The sequence below is a fragment of the Centruroides vittatus genome, unplaced genomic scaffold (assembly GCF_030686945.1).
Source record: "Centruroides vittatus isolate TY-2023 unplaced genomic scaffold, ASM3068694v2 contig_941, whole genome shotgun sequence".
Lineage (NCBI taxonomy): Eukaryota > Metazoa > Arthropoda > Arachnida > Scorpiones > Buthidae > Centruroides > Centruroides vittatus.
The window spans coordinates 1,478,218-1,486,013 of record NW_027122625.1 but is presented as its reverse complement, the minus strand read 5'-3'; positions in this window follow the sequence as shown (position 1 = coordinate 1,486,013).

Below are 7,796 nucleotides of genomic sequence, written 5' to 3'. Positions count from 1 at the left end.
ATGTTGCTGAAATCCGATGGACACATAAAATAGCCTCATTTAACTAATACAATGATGTTACTATGTCCAGGATGTATATGCTGATGTTATAACTACTCGGTTATATTAGTAATTTTAGTAGATGATAAATGTATTTTCAAGTGTCGCGAATATAAATTTTAAGACGATGTTTCCTTTTATCAGAATGACAGGCGGAAAATTTGATAGAAATCAGGTACTATCATACATATGTATACAATGGAACAATAGGAAATTTTAAGTATCTAAAGAAGGAAGTTAACATAAAATTTCACAGACAGCGGAGTAAACGGTTAATATTACAGCTAAAAATATAGTTTAACCCATTCGGGTAACAGAAATTTTAATAATCAAACAGAAAACACATGCGGAATACGACCTATCAAGAATATTTAGTACAATTCATAGACGAATTACAAATAGAGTGAATAAAAAATCGCTTTGACACCTTATACAATCGAATTGGGTAGCAGGGTAAATTTTATCGTGATAAAAACAGTTACGGATTACCCAATAGTCGCAGACCCAATTACGACATAATTTTTTTCATCGTGCCAAAATTCCCCTTGCCCTATGTGGGTTTGCCGACAGGGTGCCGACTATGTCAAGAGGGTCGAGCGGTCGCGAAGGGTCGTATGTGGGCGATCGGCACTGAGACAGACTCTACGGTTACAAGAAACCGTTTATTTGACACGAAAGAAGCTTACAAGATTTCCGCGATCTTGGAAGTTCTAGGTCGGCAGCAGCCTCTGGGTCTTCCTCTCCTTTCCGAATATAGTCCCATTTTGAAGTAGTGTCCCTGGGTCGCGAATGGCCTGTTCCCTCGACGACTCCGCGACTCCAGGACGATGCGGTCGACTTCCGTTGATGGAAAGATGTCGATCCGAGGTCGGGAGACGGAGACGAAGATGGGCACCAGACACACACACAACAATAGATCCGTCACTTGGAACTTTCGGGAGAAGAAGCCCTCGCGTCCTTGAATTCTCAGGTTTTATCTGTTTTCCTCCGATTCCGCTTTCCGATTGGTCTCTTCTCGTCACCTGGTGACAATTCGAAACCTTTCGGGGGCGCGGGAGAGGTCAAAATCGAAGTTTAATTCGATTCCCACTCGGAGATAGACGATCTACGTTTCCCCATTGTTCTATTGTTTAAAAGTTCGCATCGTTTTCTTTAAGAAAAACTATTTCTAACTTCTATTTTTTTTTCCTCTAAAAAAAATAATTTTTTTCTAAAAATAAATGATTTTAACGCGAATTTCAGTGAGGTTCGGACCTATCCAGAGCCTCACACCTATTCAGATTTTATAAGGGTGTTAAGCAACAATGTATAAATTTTAACACGTAACGTATCGTACAAAATGTAGTTTCCTTTTTGGTTTTAGCACGATTATCCCATTTAAGTCACGGTGTCCTACAGTCTCTATTCATCGATATTTCTCTCCGACTCTACAGGAGATTAAGTTTTTATTTGTGCTCATTTATTTTATTTGTTTTCTAAATTATTCGATCAATTGATTAGAAATAAATTTTAGGGTTTTCCCCCGACACACAGATTTTTTATCGCGTTACCGAACAGGATAAATGAAAAAGTTTTCGAACTAGAGCTTTAAAATTTTCCGCACGGAAAACACGTTTAAATAGAGCGTGATTGAAGACAGTAACAGGAAATGCACAAACACATTTCTTTATCTAAAGTTAGTTTGTATTTTTTTTTCTCTTCCCCGCAAAAGTTTTCAGAATATCCTCCTTGATTTTTGCTTTTTTAAACATCAAGTTGATCGAGAAATATGTCCGAATGTCACAGAAAAAACTTGATTGGATTAAGTGAAACCGAATTAACACTAATTTCAGATTTTTCGTGTGTCCTACATGCATTCGTGGACATACTTAAGGATGAAACCCTCAGATATCATCTAATAAATTATTCAGCCATGTAAATAGGATTTCTACACAGAACGAATAGCTTAAGAATACTATATTAAGATTAATTAAATATATAAAGAAAACGAATTATTCATTTAAACACACAGACACAGATAAACACACCCTAAATACACTCAGACACATACAAACACACTCAGACACGGGCAAACACACAGAGATACAGACACGCACATCCTATATATAGGACTTTTTAAGGAGGATAAAGAGGATCTTTAGCCATCTTCTAATTCATTTGGTGTGTTCATTTGTGTAGACGATAGTTAATATGTTACATACAAGGCTTTTGAAGCATCAGGATATTTTCAAAATGCTGAAGGGTCTGCAAGGAAAGGGGAACGATGTCATAATTTCTTTCGTTCCTGTTCGTTCAATCCGTTTTTTAATATAATTCTTCTAATTTTATTTTTAATAAAAATACATCCTAGATGCTTTTCAGAACGTGGTAAATTTCTTCAATAAACGATAAATTAGAATTAATTAATTGTGACTACAAACTATTGTATTGATTAATGCGTGTAACTATTAATTTGGCAGCATTTCTTATCATCTAAAGACGTTATTTATTAATTATAAATATTATTTATCACATATTCATACAGGAATATTCTTTGTAGAATAACTCAAGTTAAAGGATCCTATGCTTGATTATTCGTCATTAAATTCGCTCGCTTTTATCCTTATATTTTTGTATGAATATCAGTATGCATGGGAGCGTGATTTTGTTGACCCACTTCGAAGCTTAATAACTCCCGTATCTTTTGTCGAAAATTTCTGAAAGTTTGCAGAGAGGTTTGTGTATTAGGGGCATTGATGATATTAAATTTTGGTGGTTAAAAGTCGAGAGGATGGGGATATAAAGGGTGTGTCATATCTCGAGTAGGGTCGGACTTAATGACGATTTTACTCGTTATTAGCCATTTTAAACGTCTGTTCCATAATACTTTCAATATTCCATAAAAATTTAAAGGTTTTTATCGTAAATGAATATTTAAAAAAAATCAACAAACAAATATCAAGGTCACTCGCAATTATAAGGAAAATTATTTCATTATTTATATTTAGAAATATTTCTTGGGATAAAATATATAATTTATCGTCTTTTCACAACGCATGCAAGCAAAAATAACATTAATTAATTCATCTGTTAAAGGCCATCAAGAAACAATAAGTAGGACGAAGTTTCACGCCTTGTTAACTCGATCATTCTAATTTTTACCCGTTAATTCACTAATCCCTTTACATTTTTATATATTTAAAATGCATACAAATTTAGGAGGATTAAGGAGAAGCGAAAGAAGATTTTTCCTTCTATATTGTATATAAAGTTACAAAACGTAAAGGAAAACGAAACACATTTGAAATGGAAGTTAGAACTCTTCTAAGTATTCAGGATAATAATTAAAAAAGCGACCTTAATAATATCCTTACCTTCACAATAACTGTTGTTTGATAATGAATATAAAAACCCCGTCAGCTGTTGTATGGCCTTCAGAATTTTTGTGTGCTATTTTTCCTATGCGTATACATGTATTTTATCATATAGAATAGTTTTTTTATTGTTAGAAACAGAAAACAATAGTTTCGTGCGGCGGCGCGTTATCCTATGGGCAAAAAGGGAAATTGCTAGGGCCCCCACCAACAAGGGGCTTCAAACCAATATTTTATAAGAAAATATTTCCCTCGAAGAAAAATCTCTGAAGTCAACACTATACATGGAACCCTGTAATTGAAATTTGACTGGATCCCGCAAAGCCATTACGCGTCACATTTCCCTATATTAATGCGATGAACAAACAATACATACACCCTGCATTATACCGAAAGCAAACACACAATAATCATATCCTTGCAGCTAAATAAAGACCTAGACTAGAATGACGTTTATACTATTTTAACCTAAACGAAACAGTGATTCTTTATCCTCTCAAGGATTTTTACGTTTTTACGAATGTTAGTTAAATTAATATTTATCAAAAATTCGAGTTATTTAAGATTCAAACAATATAAACATTAAATTAAACATTCGGAGAACTTACCTGTGTATGGAGGTGTATCAGATACAATAATTTGTCCGAGACTGAGCAGAACGGGTTTCGTTTGTACGAGTATAATTACCCACTTTACGGAATAACGCAATTATTAATGTTATAAAAAATGTATGAGTGAAAAGAACACAGAAAATATTCCATAGTTTAAGCCGATATTGGAATATAAATATGCTGTTTATTTATGTGCCTATATATATATGACTTGCGTATGTCTGAGTGATGTGTTGTTGTGTGTGTACATATATAGGGCCTATTAAATTATAATGAGCACAATTATGTGTTACTGTATTTATATTCATATTTGAATAAAGTTTTAAAATGAATTATTTTTAAAGCAATTAGTTGCATCAGTCAATATCTTTACATCTGTCCTTCGTACAATTAATCGAGCAAAATCTGTATTCATTTTGCATTTAAAAAAAAAAAAAATGATTTACTATTGCAATCAGCATAATTTAAGCTACCGATTTAATATAAATTAAATCTTTTAGGAGTTTCTACTTTCATTTTTGACCTTAATATAATAATTTCCCAAGAGTCGAATTTTTTCTGTACTAAACAATTATATTTTTACTTTTGTTTTTAACGTAATTATTTAAATACAATCAAAACTTGTAAACGACGGTTACTGATGGGAACATAGAACACTTTCTGTACATTATATTTACATAGAACAGGTTTTAGATCTGTTGTGGTCTTCTTGTTTTGTATATAGAACGACGCTCTGGTAACGATAGGCCCTAGCCCAATAACGAGTATAAAATCAATTAATTTTTATCCATTTAACTTTCAAAATTTTTGGTCATTAACGAAGATCCTTAGCAATTTTCTGGACTAGATAGAGTAAAACTGAAAACACACAATAAATGAATAAATAAATAAATTACTCGTCTCATAAAAGAAATTTAATACTTAATTTGAGTGGAAGAATGAATTTCTAAATAATAATAATAATTTTTAACGTTTAAATTTAAACAGGAAAAAGTGATACTTCCAAAATTTCTTTACATTTACAAATGGTTTATATATTTATAGAAACTGTAATTGTTTGATAAATTTAAGAGGAAAACAATAATTTATAATAGTGTAATATTGTTAATATAGACCGGGATAACTGGGACTACCTCTATTTGCCTCTGAAACTATAAAAACTAAAATTAAATACAAATTTTTTCTCCCAAATGAATTAGAAATAACTTCTACGTTCGGAAAAACAGACCTCAGAGCTCTTTTCTCACGTCGAAAAAAAAAATTTCAGCAACGAGTTGCGTGACTTTCCCGACATGGTTTAAAATTGCATGTGACGCCATCTGTTGTGATATTTTATTAAAAACACTTTTTATATTATTAACTATCACAACATGGCAAGAAGCTTAATTTTAAGAGTAGGGGCGAGTTATATATATATATAAATTGTAAACGCTAATAACGAGTAAAATCATTAAGTCCGACCCCACTCGAGATACCACAAGTGACTCTCCTCTATCTTCTCAACTCTTGAACCACTAAAATTTAATAGCATCAATGGCCCAAACCACCCTGCAAAATTTCAGAAATTTTCGACAGAAGGCACAAGAGTTATCAAATTGGGTGAACAAGATTTTACCCCCCCCCCACATACACTAACATCTACACAAACAGAAACCCCCCAACATTTTTTTTGCATTTCTCGATGTTTTAAGGTACCCTGAGTCGAAAAATGTAAAAATCTTCGGGGGTCATTTTTTGACCGATTGCTATACTTTCCCTCTGTTATAAATCTTTTAAATTATTGTATTAATTAACTTATTTTTTTTCATATCATCCGTTAGGTTAAAATCAAACCAGACCTTTATCTTAAAATACTCTATTCGTCCTTACATATCTTCTTCTTTTGATGACTATTTTCGCCCTGTGGGTAATAAGAGGGCCTTTTATTAGGCCCATCGTGGATCGGCTAGGCCCACAATGGGCGTCCGGGTGAATAATTATATTAAGCTTTGTTAAAGAAGAGCCGTTTAGAAAAATAATAAGTGACGAATGCCATGAAAGTAATTAATGTTTGGCTCTACTTCTATACATGCAATCTTAAAACGAAGTTAATTGTTTTAATGCAGTATCTTAATGACGTCTCGAAGACATTGTAAACGTTAATAACGAGCAGGTGGGGTTGCTTCCCTGGAGGACTTTCAATGGAAACTGGCCCCTATTTAGGTATTACAAACGTGAAGAAAACGCGGAAAACTGCACTGTGCCAGGCGCGAACCCACGACCAACTACCATGTTCGGTGATGTTATCCACTCGATCATTGGTGGGCCCTTTATTTCATTCATATTTAAAAATTGTAGATAATAATTACAGCTAATTTGATTACAAATAAAACCTTATAATCATAGAAGAACTCTAGATACTGTACAGTACTTTCTGTTCTTCCTTTTTGGGAGAGAAATCAATAAATCGAAGGTAAAATTACTTCACACGATATTAAACATTAAGAAACGTTTCTCTAATGATATGATTATTCAATTTTAATTTCTAAAGAAATGATATATTTAATAAAAATAAACATTTTGATGATTTCTGTGAATATATACTACAGCATTCTGAACGTCCCTAGAACAAAAGATTAAATTTCCTAAGTTTAGTGTCCTACTTTTTCTATTACAGCAGCTAAAATAAAATCATTTATTATAGCAAAATGAAGAGAAACAATTGCTTTATTCTTGAGAATGATTTCCTGTCTAATGAGTATATATTTATTTTTCTGTTGAACTAACTGCATCAATTCCTTTGCTGTCCTAATTACCGTCTACACAAGCAACAAGTAAAAATAAACGTGTACTGTATATCTAGTGTTTTTCGTAACCCATCAATGCGATTTGGCAATTCTTCCTACTTTCTACTTATTGCAAAATTAAAAAAAAAAAAAAAAAAAAAAAAACAGATATAACTGGACGAAATACTCACATAAACTTAATATTCTTACTATGCTTTTGAATGCCCAATGCACAATTTACTGATTTGCTTACTGCGAAATGTACAGAGTTTCTCTTTCCTTGTGAATATTTCTTGATATAAAAACAAAATAATAATATAAAAGAATCTATTTCTTCATTCTCGGCCATGTTTTCCGTTCGTACGACACGGTAACAACTATAAAAAGTAAAAATGATACTAACGAAAGTTGAATGTTTGAAATTATTCAAACCGTTGATAAAAGCCAGACTTATCCTTTTGCCCGACTTATGACCACTTTTCTTCCATCAAACACGTTGGTCTTGGATTCGCATCTAACCAAAGGTCTGGCCCCGTGTTTTCTGTGTTATTTTACGTGTCAAACACCTAAATAGAGGCCATTTTTCTATAGAAAGTATTCACGAATTGCCTATATGTTGCTTGCCTTATTCCATACAACCAAACTAAACCTTCCATCAAATAATAAATTAAAGCGAAGGCCTTAAACTGTACCTCGTACGTGAGGCCTTAATCTGATTTCTTGTTTAGCCTATTAGTACAGTATTAACATAAGATGAATTCCGACGAATAGAGAATTTATTACGGTATTTCGGAATGGTCCTGGATATTGTTAAAGATATGGTTCGGTATGGCTTGATGGGAAACTGGCTCTGTTTAGGTGTTAGATGTGAATAAAACTAGGAAAACACGCGGTCAGTCCGCTAATCAGGCACGAACCCGCGACAATCCCCCTCGTGTTCTGCGGTTTTATCCATTCTGCCAACGATATAGGCCTATTTTGAGTTCGTTGTCTATATCAGTGTGGTCTAACCAGCGACGTAACTGGAA